This window comes from Lepisma saccharinum, chromosome 29, assembly GCF_977018435.1.
Source record: "Lepisma saccharinum chromosome 29, izLepSacc3.1, whole genome shotgun sequence".
NCBI lineage: Eukaryota > Metazoa > Arthropoda > Insecta > Zygentoma > Lepismatidae > Lepisma > Lepisma saccharinum.
This window is the reverse complement of record NC_139257.1, coordinates 25,891,383-25,906,437: the sequence shown is the minus strand read 5'-3', so window position 1 is coordinate 25,906,437 and position 15,055 is coordinate 25,891,383. Positions and strand designations below refer to the sequence as shown.

Sequence of the window (15,055 nt, the reverse complement as noted above, 5' to 3'; positions counted from 1 at the left end):
ATACGTAAGATTTATTTAAACTCTGAATGTAACCCTCCTTCATGCTGGTTTATCACATCCACAACTACCTTGGACGTCTTACATTTAGAACTTTAAGGTCAGTGTGTTAGATATTCCACCACTTAAATATTTAGTTGTTAAAGAGATTCGAATGTCTTTCCGAAATGCTAGCAAATAAAAGAGCGAATTACACATTATTGGAAAGTTCCATGCTGCGTATAAAATGCAAAGTTGGCCTTGTATTTTCTGCTTATTTCCAGTTATTTAACGGCAAATTTATGTTTCTATTGTTAATATATATTTACCACTTACATCGTAATGTCAATCTTCTGTCTAGATTTAGAAAAAGAAAAACATTTTACACTGATTCCCGTGTTTCTTTAAGAGTCAACATCAATTTTTCTATTCGCGCCCATGCTATGTAGCTTGATGTTTAGGCCGGCGAGACAGCGTTGCCAAATTTAAGGATTCCGGCCTTTAATAAAACTGGCCGTGCCTCTTTACATCTTTACATTGCAAACAATTGATTAATCAAAACTATGTATAGTTTAGAAATTATCGTTACACGAAATTAATGTTGAGGATTCAAGGGCAAAAACGATAGTTCACCAGCAGTTACCAGACAGAAAAAAACTAAGTTGCTTAACTTGATTAGAGAGGGGGAAGGGGGGATACATGAAATACTGAAATAACAGAAACCAGAGATCTCTTGGCTCCAACTCCACTTTAATTTCGTCCTTCATCTGTTTCCTTCCTTCATAACTCGAACGATACCAGCGCACAGGTGCGGGGGGAAATGAATCCCATCAGAGCTTCATAAATTCTACACTGCGATTAAAAATTCCTCACGGTGAGTTCTTCCGAAAGGAAAATTAAGAATTCTTGTCGCGATATACAATGTACTAAGCACACATGTTAAGTCCAGCACAAACTTTTATCTCATGTATTGTTTATGTACACAAGCCATATATCAACGCTAGTTTCTCTAATTATCTATGCAAAAAACTCCAATTTTGTTAGTTTGAAAATCTCTAATGTTTGTACCTGGATGCTTTACATTTTATGATTTACATCGGTAGTAAGCTTGTCACAAGGTAGACTCACGTTACTCCAAGAAACGTGTTAACAGGAGCGAGGTCACCCGACGTGTGTACATTATACAACACTCCACGGTGACAAGGCCTTAGGCAGCTCGGTGCACCGTAATTGCTTCCAAATATTATCCAAATGAAACCACATTTTATCCTGTAAATCCGACACCTTGGGACTACCTAGCCCGGCAATCTAATTTCTTACAGCATCCTTCGCGGGAGATCTGTCCTCCGATCCGAGCTGACCGAAGCGAAACAGGCCCTTCCAACAGGCAACCGCCCCTTCTCATCTGGGAGTTTATGTATGTTTGGTTGGCGTCAGACTTCCTTTCTTTCAAAACATTTAATTTTCAACAGCCAAAAACGCCCGCCTTTCCTTGAACGTTCCAGATACGAAAGAACACAGAGTGTTACATGGTACCTATTCAGGGAATATACGGACCTTAAAATACAAAATTAATCACGTTACACTAATGTATGAATACGTATTAATACGGTGGTATCCACACACATTCATACATATTTTATACATGTAATTACCTTCTTCCTTTTTTGCTTTATGTTACTTCGATTTTTCTGCCACTGTTGACAAATTTGCGAAGATGGGGATGAGTGATATGAAATTGATAAATGCACACTCACAAACATCCATGCCCCTTCAAGGATTCGAACCCAGGACCACTGGCGTCATAGCGCGATGTGCGGGGGCCGGATAATTACCTAATTAAATAGCATATCAATAGAATGGGACAGGGTAACAGTATATTTGCGTTCTTGGTTTAACGTTGCTATTCTGCCTCATTAGGCGTGATCTAGCAACATCCTTTACACACCTTGCGCATACAGAAAGGCACTTTCATGTTGACTCAGGTATGCTCTTCGGGACTGGGTCTATCATTTTAAAGTATGCGACGACACACTGTGCTAGCTAATTGATTGAGTTGCTGTTTTAAGACCGCTTTATACACAGTAAGGCTAATCGGAACGGGACCTACAGTTTAAAGTGGGATCCGAACCACTATGTGCATCCACCGGGTATCGAACCCAGGATCCCTTGAATGCAAGGTGAAGACTCTACCACTGCGCCATCGGGGAGACTTACTCTGCACTGTGCAAGCTAACTCTCGCGAATTAAACCTGGGCTCCTTGCCTAAAAATGCAAGCAATTTCAACAATTGCCAATGGATTTTCCCGCCATAGATAGATTTCCGTGATTTTTCCAAGTTAGCGGAACCCCGGATTTAGAATGCGGATTGGGTATGTCAATTTCTTAGATACATTTTTGTCAAACATTATATTCTTTATGAAAATCTCAATATACTGACCAAGGCAGAAATTTATTTTAGTTTAAAACATAAACTAAACGTACGTTTCAACCTTCCAGCAAGGTCTTCTTCAGACTCTGTACCAAGTACAAATGAAACAAGGTACAAAACAGGAATATTATTATATATACAAAAACATCACTCCCCTCCAGACACAAGATTATTAGAAATTTGTTTCTTCTGGAACATTCCAGCAGGTGGCCTTCCCTTGTCAACTGTACTGGAGAGGAGTGATTTTTGTGTACATATTTATTCCTGTTTTGTATCTTGTTTCATTTGTACTCATTTGCACTTGGTACAGAGTCAAAAGAAGACCTTGCTAGAAGGTTGAAACGTTAAGTTTAGTTTATGTTTTAAAATAAAATAAATGTGTGCCTTGGTCAGCATATTGAGGTTTTCATATCATGGAAACAAGGCTTAATGGTGTAATATATTCTTTAATACCTCATACATATAGGAACTTCTGAATATATATGTTCAGATTGGGGAGTTGCTTGATATCATTCAATTGATGATGTTTGTTGTATATTAAATAATGCTGGTCAGGCAATTGTTTCTCCAAAAGCGTTTCAATATGAACAACCTAATACACAGATAGAGAGCAAACAGTTATTCACGAATAATTTAGTACACAGCCATACTATTGGCGGTGTAACGAGAATAAATTTTCTGTATAACTGCATCTGTCTGTGGAACTAGCTCTGGGGTTCCCATGTTCCAGCCCAGAGGGCGGGATGTTACGGGGGAATGAGGTTTCGATATTTTATATGGCCAGTGAACTGCGAGAAATTTCTTTTGTCAATTTCAAAGCACCGTGAAAAACTATTTTGAAAACATTCAAACAAAAGAAATTACCTTTCACGCGAGCACGTACACAGTGAAATGAGAGGTCAACTATATCCATGAAATATTTGTGTAGGATAACCCTGATGTTTTGTATGCAGGTAATCTCTGCAGGCGAGATTAAAAAAACAACCACTACAAGACGAGAGAGCAATAGAGAGCACTTCAATAGCGGGTGTTTACTAATTCTAATTTTTGCTTACTTTAACCTTTAGCCTACAGCAACCAATTGCTATAATTTTCCTTGCCACTGCGTCACTTCAATATGATATCATTTTACTCATTCAATCGCTCTGACTTGTGTAATACAGTTAAAATAGATGCATAGTTTTAAGGAGGAACTAAACTCCGTACCAGCTAACTGTAGACCAGGCGAACGAGAACAAGTCTCTGCGCAAGTAGTGATGCGTGACGGCTCCACCAATGAACAATGAGAGAAACGGGATTGTGTAATGGGCGACGGGAGTTACCCGTTCTCTCTGTAAGCCTTGCAAACTTTTGAAAAGGATAATACCGAACGCACATGGCAAACGGACAGTATTTTTGTTTCCAGGTCCGTTCGCTTGGTTTAAGAATTTCTTAGGGAAATATTAGGGATAAAACTGCAAGAGCAAATTTTGACAAGCCGTGCATTTAGCGTACGGACTAAGGTCGGACCGTACGGTTGGCAACACTGCGCCTCCACCACTCGATTTTCCTCGTCTGCCGATAGGCACGGCCCTGCTCTACAGTTAGCTGGGATAGGGTATACCATTGTCCCTGTTAATACATTCAAGTAAAGTCGATCGATTGATTGGTTGATTTGCATGGCATGGGTACATCAGCACATAGTCTATTCTTGCCCGCCAAGTAATACGGGGATAAGCTAAAACAAAACTAATGACAGGCCTCTAACAAGAAAATAGAATATATCTGTGAAAACATCCTCACTCATTTTTTTAAAAACTAATTCATTCATTCAATACTTAGCAGGAGCTAAAACTATACATCTCTGAGGACTAAATCTCCTTATCTATGTTATAATCTGAGGCTGTAAAGGGGCACCCAGCACACACAAGGACAGACAGAGGACATCACAATGCCACAATGAATTATTCTGGCCGTTGGTCAAGGAGCCAGACCATCGTTGCCCTACAAGGGTGCAGATACCGGGGCGAAATAGATGCTTTATCAGAAGAACGTCCCATCCTTTCAAATGGAATATGGGGGTCAGTGACATCATTTAGGGTAATTTCCCTTATGTAAATTTAGGATAATTACTGCCTTTATTGTTATGTTTTTTTATAAACTTTTATGTATATTGTCATAACGTTGAAGAATATTTTTACTAATTTATGTTTACCCTAACGTTATTCAATCACATGGCATTTCTTAATGAAACAGAAAAATAGATCTGTAATTGAAAACTCAAAAATTGTCTTCTAATGTACAAAACATGTACCGGGTGGCCAGAAATGAAGTTACCCAACTCAAAGACCTCTGTAGCCTGTTTGAGGCATCGTAGAAATTTGGTGAATCCACAATGCAGACCATGGGGAAGAGGATGGCGATAAAAAATAGTTAAATTTTCCGCCACCAGGTTGAAATGTAGCCCTGTACTTCCATGATGGGTAAGCTCGCACACTAGTCGCAGAATATCGGGGACAACAGGCTCTATCCGCCACTGCAACAGCCACTTCGGTGACAACTTCTTCAATCGGCGGCCCCTTCCTGCTGCAACACCCAGATCTCCAGTCTCTTCAAATTTCTTCATCATCTTTCTTAACCCCTTTCGAAGTCCTTTCGCATGTAGATAACTTCACAGTGCAGCTGCACTATTACTACCGTTCTGATAACACAACTTCAGCAGCAATGCACGTTCCTTCTTATTGAATGGCATGGTGATCACTTCCGAACTTTTGTTCAGCAGTCACGTTAAGTGATTTAGCTGAGTTATTAATTAGAAAGACATTTTTGTTAGTGGTTGGAAGTTGCGAGAAAATAATCCTTCGTTTATTGCAAGATTGCAAGGTAAAGGCAAATCAATAACCAATTGGAGCAGTTTACGTCATTATTACAACCCATCATGGAAGTACAGCGCCACATTTCAACCTGGTGGCGGAAAATTGAACTATTTTTATCATCATCCTGTTCCCCATGGTCTGCATAGTGGATTCACCAAATTTCAGAGTTCTACGATGCCTCAAACAGACTACAGAGGGCTCCGAGTTGGGTAACTAATTCTGGCCACCCGGTACCATAATTTCGGCTGAGAATGATTATCATACGTAAAACTAACGAAACAAAGTTTACTTTGTTCCTATAACGCAATTATAACGTTTCGTAATATTTCCCGCAAATTTATTTTAAAAACCTCGCGGTTATGAAGCGAAATTCCAGATATCCGTGTCACCGGTAAGGAAAACATTAAAATATAACGTTTGCTTCTCTTATACATTCTAGCTGTTTCCAATCAGCAAATTTTTCGGGTAGGATTGTACTCCCAAGTTGTTACCAAAGCCCGATTTTATTATGAAATGATTTTTTTTTTTTTTTTAGAAAATACATAATTGTAATACATTAAAACCTCGTTAATCCGGACTCCGATAACCCGGACTTCGCTTAATCCGGACAGGCAAAAGGCAAGAAAAAATAAAAAAAGCAGAATGCAAGGTTTTAAATGTGGCTAGAAGTCAACAATAGCATTCGTCATATTGCTCCACAGTATTACTTTACATTTTACTATAGTGTATAGTGTATTTAGGCCTATGCCCTTTAAATACACCATAAGAACAGTGTTTTGTTGTTATAAACTGAGTTTTAATCCACTTTCTACTGTTTTTTTAGGTTATTTAAGTTAATCCTGACTTTCGTTAAACCGGTCAACTTATCCCCCCCTATTAGTCCGGATTAATGAGGTTTTACTGTAGTTGAATATTTTATTTTTAAAATGCTTTACGTCGCTCTTCCATTCTGCAAACAGTTGGAGAAATGACGTCTAATAAGTCAGGTGTCCTGAGTTCGAACCCCAGCCTGGCCGTGAGTGTTCCTTGTGATTGTTCCTTCATCAATTTCATCGTATTATCACTATTCTTATTTTAGCAATTAGATAACAATGCCAGAAAAGTGTAGTAAAATGATACAAATGAACAGTGAATCAATTGACGATCTAGCTTAGAAAATTACCACAATTGTTTTTTAAGGTATTAACTGCATTACACAAACAACCATAATTAATGTAATGTTTATGATTCAGTTATTAAATATTGTGTACGTAACTGCAATGTGTAAACATTATGCATGAGAAAATATGAAAATGTATAGAACAACAGTTGGTCCCGTTTTTGTACATTAAGAGACAGATTATTGAATTTTTACGGTAGAATACTAACACCATTAAGCCTTGTTTCCATGATATAAAAATTCAATATGCTGACCAAGGCAGTAATTTAATTTTATTATCTTAAAACAAACTAAAAACTAAAGGGATAGCCACCTGCTAGGAATCAGGGAAAAATGCGCCCGGGAAAAATGCGCTCTCGCAATAAAAGTGGGAAAAATGCGCCCTCCCAAGAGTAACCACATTAGAAAGTGGGAAAAATGCGCCCAGCACACAATTGAGCGAGTGGCAGCTAAGAAGCGAGCAAGAGAAGGTGACGAATCTATGTCTAAGCTCTACCAGAAAGAAATGGGTCCCTTGTTTAATCAAGGATTCGACCTCGTGGCGGAAGTTCCTGTGTACTCCAGCTTCAAACGCAGCATGAACTATGTGAGGAGGCAGGCACAAGGAGATCGTCGAGACCGAATTCCAGACAGAACATTGTTTTATCTGAAGAAGACCTGAAAATGGGAGACAGCTCAAGTTTCCTTTTGCTAGATGAAGGAGACGAGCAGAGAATCCTAGTTTTTTGTAGCTCCAAAGGCAGGGAAATACTGCAGAATCACAATCAGTTCTTCATGGACGGGACTTTCAAATCGTGTAGCAAGCAGTTCACCCAGCTCTATACAATCCATGCAGACCTTGGCAGTACAGATAACGAGACGAACTTCGCTCCAGTAGTATTCGCCTTCCTTCCCAACAAAAAAAGATAAACTTACGACCTACTTTTTGGGAAAATGAAGGAATCTTTACCGGGTTGGAATCCAGAAAGAATCCTGGTTGACTAAGAAGATGATTGCATTTCTTCCCTCATTTCAAACTTCTCGACTTGTACCGTCAAGGGATGCTACTTCCACTTTAATCAGTGTCTGTGGCGCAAAGTTCAAGACGTTGGATTGGTACCGGGCTACAAGAATGACGAAGAAGTAAGGCTTCATGTCCGCATGTGCAGCGCTCTGGCAATGATCCCCCGCGAGGACGTTGAAGATGGGTGGCTCCTAATCCATAGTACGCCAGTTGATGTGTGGCACTGTGGAGATGCAAAGCACCGAACGAACAATGCTGTCGAAGGGTTGAACAATAAGCTGCAGAAGAAAGTTCGACTTCATCCCAAATTCTACACCCTTCTGAAGACGCTGAAGCAGGAAGCGGAATACAGGGGATACAAATATGACAGGGCTAGCATCGGTTTGGATGGAACGAAGAGGAAACGAACGTACATAAAACTGGATGAACAGATTAGCAAAATTTTACATACTTACAAAACAAGCACACCCAAGGACCTTACCAAGTGCCTCAGCAAAAGAATGAAATAAAAATTACAACATATTAAATAAAAGTTACAAAAGTAAAAAAAAAATATGACAAAGGACATCATCTCCAGCTTCTAAACACGCCAGAAAAGAGAATATTTTTACTGTACTTTTTTTTTAAAAAAAAATATCTTTCCTGACAGTCCCAAAACTGTGTTAAATGTGAGGGGAAGCTACGTCAAGGTTGTTTTAATCAACCTATTATCATATTGGTGAAGGTCGTGTGTGCTGGGCGCATTTTTCCCACTTTTCACTGTGGTTACTCTTGGGAGGGCGCATTATTCCCACTTTTATTGCGAGAGCGCAATTTTCCCGGGCGCATTTTTCCCGACACCCCTGCTAGAATGTTCCAGAACAACTTTCTAATAGTCTGGAGGGGAGTAATGTTTGTGTATATAAATCGTCCTGCTTTTGTACCTTGTTACATTTGTACTTGGTGCAGAGTTTGAAGAAGACCTCGCTATAAGATGAAACGTTAAGTTTAGTTTATGTTTTATAATAAAATTAATTTCTGCCTTGGTAGAATACTGTAAAACTTAAAGCAATTTCTATCAGTGTACGTATTTAGGTTAATTGCCACAAGAATAAATAATGATTACATGAAACAAAGGAACAATCGCAACTTCAAATCTTGAACCATCGGTGCGGTGATAAGTCAAACACAACGAGCTAAGCCACTGGTGTAGCTTAACAAAAATAATACTTAACTATACCTATTTCGCTGTTTTTGAATATAAGTAAAATTTGTTAATTGTTTCAAATATTATTTGATACGATTCGCTCTAAATAACACATAAAAGTAAAATGAACTAAAACACTAAAATTGTATAAACATAATACTTGTTTACCTATTTCAAGGGAACTTACAATAAAGTAAATATTGTTTTAGAGCGAACGAGTTTTGTGTTGACAGCGTGTGCAAAAATTAATGTATATGCAGAAATAATAATCAAGAACTTCATTTTTCATCAGCTACAATCAACAATTTTCTTGTTATTCAATAAAAATGTTTTCTTTTGTATTTTCATTAATTTCCTTGGTATAGAACGACTGTTTTTAACGGTTTAAGGGGTGATCTTTGTTGAAGGCATCCACCCAAATGTCATCCACGTAGTACAATCTGAACTGCATTTTTCAGACTAACGAGGCTGTGGTGCCTGGACCTACGTACATGCAATTTAATCCTCTGAAGGAGAATACGATCCATCCATCCCACCCAAATCGTCTGAATTAGCCGAAACAGAGGCATAAAACAACCCAAATCAACTGTTTCTATTGCACATTTTAGTGACATTAACGAGAAATAAGCTGCTATTATATTCTTATATCATTATTAATAACAACAGTTAAAGGACCGTTGCGCCTTGCAAATGGGAGTAACATAATCGATTGTTATAATGCGTTCCGGGTTTGAACCCCGATAGAAGAGCAGTGCAGTGGTTAAAATCCCATTTTTAAACTTGAGGTTCAATCCCGTCTTTCTAAGATTAAAAGCATCTTAAAACAAACTTTTGACAAAGACCTACGTACTGATCTAAATAATTTATTATTATTATTATGACATGTGACAGGCACGTCGTTAGCTTCTGATTCACCCTCTCCTCTGAAAAGAATGCAGCTCAATGTAGTTGCCCCATTTGCCTTCTGCTAAATTCAAAGGAAATGTGTTTTTCGATTGCGTGCAGTAAATTGATGTCTTTCGATTACAGATTTTAACTTTTGTATCTGATCGTCTTACGTGAACAGAGCTACACATTGGTCAACAACTGCAATACGCGTGTCATTAGTCAAATACAATGGTCATGTGCGGTGCCACAGCGTTTTGAGAAGGTGCTTACGTAGCACTTGTTATAAGCTTCGCACCCCTAAATTTCTTCTCAATAGTAACAATAATAATTCACGGAAAGTTTTACATAGTATGTATTGTGATAAACCGTATCTTTTCCATTTTTGGAACAAAAAATCATATTCGAACTGTAGGCTCATTCTCACTTATCTGTGTCATATGTCATTCTTCCTAACTACAATTTAAAACAGTTTCTTCAAAATTGTCATGTACAATGTGCTTTTCAATTTTAGGTCGGTATTGCTGCTACAACCATTTTCGTCGTCGTCTTCTTCTAAGAGAACCAAACCCAACTTGCCTAACCTAACCAACACAGATTATTTACTACCCCAAAAAGCTACCAAGCCAATGGGAATGCTTGGAAAGGTTGTAGCAGAAATCACTACATAATTTGAATAACTACCTTGGTCAGCAAATTTAGTGTGCTGAAATTGTGTATGGTGTTTCTACTATGTTATTTTCCCATTTCACGTTGTGTATTTCGGTTTTATTAGCGTATATTTTATGTTTGCTATTTATATTTATCGTAGGAAATCAAACATTTACTTATAAGTTTATACTTACAAGTCCACGGTAAACCATAATTACGACTTACTGATAAAACAGCTGTAGAGCTCAATACATTTTTGAAAGAAATACATGACGCACTTCCTTGATTGTAGATCCATTTGTAACAATCTGAAGCATACATAAGTATTATGAAACATTCTATGAGCGAGAAAATAAACGATAGAAAGTTGCATTACTCACCAGCTCGATTTATGCTTCGAGGTCTGTGCAGAAGCCATACCAGAGGCGGTTTCCTTTCAAAACTTTCTTCTTGTTTCAACAACACACAGAACACGGAAATCACTCGCAATCACTACACCGTATCGGCTCCAAGACACTATCGGAACAGAGCAAAGGAACGTTATAACTTCCAGTTTATAGGCATTGAAAATAAACAGCTAAATGTGGAAGCAGGAACGTGTGCCTGCACCCACGCCAAGATTTTTAACAACGTCTGTCACAGTGTTGCCAACACTTGCCTGCAAATCACTGCTAAATAGTCCGAAAAATTCCGTACGAAACATGGCATAAAGTTGATAAGAGGCACCTGTTGTGGACTGGGTCTTGACACGGAGGGGTTTTGGAAGTGAATGGTCTGCGTGGAAGCTTGCCAAGCGTTTCGGGTAGAGGTAAAAAGAAGAAAGCGACGTGTCTGCGTTAAGCATTAGAACCAATCTATTGTTGCATTAGCGTCAAAACTTGGTAAAATTGACCAAGACAAGAAACAAAATAGAAAACAGTTCTTTCTTCGCTTTAAAAATCCTGCAGGGAAAAAAATGAACAAATCAGTACTTTATATGCACGACACACACGCACACATATTTCTCTTCTGCATCAACTTGATGGCAACGTACATTATGCGGGTTGTTCACGATTCAAAAGCAGGCCCCGGTTCAGTTAATAATGGCTATTATCTGCGTTGGTTGGAGCGCTACGCCCCTTCCACGCCAAATGTGTGCAAGGGCGACATCTACAACGATAAGATCGACCTGAAACTTGGCCTTTTAAGTTTGCGTGCGGAAGATATCGGTGTTTCTTTTTCGTGGAACAGGAAACATTTGTGCCAGCAAAACTTGACATTGTCAGGATTTCGTAAGTAAGAAACTTGAGCGACAACAAGAATAAAGATAGGGCTGAAAGCACAGTTTGATACGTGTACTCAACCTATACAAAACGTTAAAAAAGTAATGTTCAAGAAAGATAAGTTTAACTAGAACAATGCAAACGATAAGCGACCTACAAAATTTCGCATTTGGCTTGGTAGACCAAAATAGCAATCTGAAAAGAAAAAATGACTTGAATGAAGTTGCATGACGAACACTTTGCACCATTTTTCGAATGCCCTTCTGGCATCAAAAGTGCCTAATTGAAATTCATTAAATATTAGACCTAATACAGTTGTACGTTCATAATTATTTTCAAGGATTCATCCTGTTAGAACGAATTAATAACTTTTCTTTGAGGAACCAATGTGGCTCAACGAAATTGCCCTTGCACACAATTCAACTAACTGTTTGGTACGTTCAGTTGTGCACGTTGATTTCTTAAGATTACAGTTTATAAATTTTACATGATACCTTGCTTGAGCGAAAAGTCAAGTTAGTTAGCAATTAAAATACATTACTATAAATACAATAACACGCTTATATGAGTATTATGAAAAGACTATTTATATGCAAGAAAATAAACGCTAGAAAGTTGAATGACTTACCAACTCATTCTGCTTTGAGGTCTAATGAAAAGTCATGCCAGAGGAGGGGAAGGGGGTAGGTTTCCTTTCAAACTTTCTTCTCGTTTAAACAGAACACCGAGATCACACGCAATTGCTATATCGCATCAGTTCCAATAGACTATAGCATAGGGCTTTCCCGATGGCATATTGGTAACATTAAGAGGTCGCGAAGATGAGGATGAGTGATGATATGATGAAATTGATCAATGGAGACTCACAAACATCCATGCCCAGGCCAAGATGTAGCGCGATGTGCTAACCACTCTGCCACGGGCACGGCTCCAGCTTATATACATTGAAAATAAACAACATGTTTCTTTGTAACACCATATTGCTGTACCATCAACACTTCTTTTGTCAAATTTTGTATTTATTTATTATTTGGTACTCCTCAAAACACCAAAAAATATTGTTTTTACTTAGTCCCTTTCCGTTTTCTGTGCCGCTCCGTAAAATACAGAAATATATATATTTTTTTAAAGTTTAGTTTACAACTAAGTGATCACGATTTCGAAAATATGGAAAATTATCAAATGATTTAGGTTTATATCAGAAAGATTTTAAAATAAAATAGCTTATACTGTGTAATTCATTTTTCGTTTTCTTAGATATTTTCAAAAATAATATAAATTGAAATTTCAAAACAATATTTTCGTGGTTTCATAGAAGAAAACAATATTGGAAGAGATGCTTAATCTATTGGACGAATGTAAAAACCTTCCAGACATGAAACGCAATAATTTCATGATTCTTCTGTCCAATATTTCGTACGAATTGTCGTTTGTTATATATGAAATGTTAAAATAGATAAGTGTTGATTTCAACATTACTTTTACATACACTACACTTAGATATTGTGTAATTTATTTCGCCTTTCGTTCGAAATTTCGCATCTCTATTGTAAATGGTTAAATTGAAAAAGGAGTTTTTGTGTCACTGTATATTTTACTCGTATGTATACATTTGTATACTTTCTGGATCGCATCTCAGTAGTAAAAGAAATATTCAAATCAATTTAAGGAATTTGAAAATCGTTACAAATCGGTACCACACTAACCAGGAGGTCAACGTGGCTCACTGTGCATATCCACTGTAAAACGTCGTGATGCATCGTAGAATGTATTGGGAAAATAACCATAGCCATTTTTTGTTCCTCCAACTGCAAACTGTTGCATCAAGGTGAGAAAGGATGACGTCACACTACGAAAGACCGAACTGCTTCAGATGTCCGCAGTGAATTAGGCAAATGTTCTAGGGATGACGTATACCAGACTGCGCGTTCCTCCAGAATACAAATGACCTCATTATGTTCCATATAAGTTCCAGCGTAATTGTCCACCACAGACATGGGAGAAGGACAGCACTGAGCGGGAATTTGGAAGGGGGGTTCCAAGTCTACACGTCATCAGGCTTTGTTTTATTTATAATTCGTGCCAACAGCCTTTGTTGGACTTACAGACTGAGTTATTTCAGTCAGTGTTTCCAAACGTGAGACTGTTTCTCCAGGTTTAAAACCTTCTGTGTTAGTATTTTAGGACATGAAAATGGCAAGGAAATAACAGTAGCAATATTTATAGCCAGTTTAATTTTTTCCTCTGTTCTGGAAATGATACTCGATGGACTTAGAAGCGGAATGGTCACTTTTAAATCAGTGATTACAAGTTTGAAACCTGGATGTGTCATTATGTTTTATATTTAATATATTTCATTACTTCATCAATGTTCCTCATCTTTGCATTTAACCAAATGCGACGCGATATAACAGAAATAGAAATTACACGTGTAGACCCATGGTTTGGTTGTTGTCATGTGTAATCATTTGAAACGCAAACAACCGTCATTCACCACATTTGTGCTATTAGACACAACACCAAGCGATAAGATATCAAATTAACCTTATGCTGCTTTGCTTATATATACACTTCCTTTTGTACTTTGAAATAAATTACCTAAATTGCGCGAACTTCGAAATACCTAGGTATAATATCATCATTCATCACTGTTTTCATGCCTCACCCTTCTTCTCATTTTTCACCACTACGGTCTTTCAACAATGTTCCAATTCTAGCCTCTTCATCTAAAACCCTCCACTACTTGCTTTTATTACCTATTACCTTTGTCTTCCCACTCCTTGCCCACAGCACCCCCTCTTCTGCAATGTTCCAATTCTGCTTTCTTCTCGTATTCTTCTCTCCTCTTTGACTTTCGATTTATACCTTGTCCTCACCCCCTGGGCTCTCTTTCACTGAGCCTACCATCTACCCATAGGTCTTCCTTTTAGCTTTTTTCTACATCCATGTGTACTCCATGCCCACACTACACTTAGCTTCAATGCTTCAACCTACCCTCAACATCTCGCACTCTCACCAACTGTCATTTTTACCCACACCTTGGCCATCCCTTAACCCTTTCTCTACTCAATGTGCACAACACCCCAGTGTTCCTTCAGCTTTAGTTAATAATAATAATAATAATAATAATAATAATAATAATAATAATAATAATAATAATTCCTTTATTTAGCGGGCGAGGTTCAGCCGTAGGCTGCTCTACCATGACCTACATAAGGAAATACAAGTGTATAGTATAATATATGAATACAGATGAAAAGCTTGATTACACTAAAGAGAAATAAAGAATTTCACATTACCTACAATTACGAATATGCTCATTACAGTAATATTATTCATACATAAGATAATATAAATGTGAAAGAACAAAATAAAATAAATATAATAAAAAAAATAAAATAAAATAAAAGAATACAAATGTAAAAAGAAAAAAAATATAAATGTGAATGTTAACATAAGGTTGCCTTTAAGTAAATAATAATAATAATAATTTGAAGATAGTAATAAAATTCCAATAGTTACAATTATAGAATATGAGTGTTTTGTCAGTTGTTGAGTGCCAGTTTTCTTCTAGTATGTGCTACTGTTCTGCTGCTGTTCCTGTGGAAGAATTTATTTCAATTTAATTTTGAAATTCTTATTGAGTT

General features: G+C 37.6%; 1 long non-coding RNA gene across 1 annotated transcript in view; it reads right to left on the bottom strand.

Moving 5' to 3' along the window:
* Nucleotides 1-10,931, bottom strand: part of LOC145981545 (uncharacterized) — a 276,942-nt gene extending 266,011 nt beyond the window's left edge. The window contains exon 1 of the long non-coding RNA XR_014440968.1: nt 10,527-10,931. This is a non-coding gene — a long non-coding RNA (uncharacterized LOC145981545). The remainder of the gene's footprint in view (nt 1-10,526) is intronic.
* Nucleotides 10,932-15,055: the final 4,124 nt, after the last annotated feature.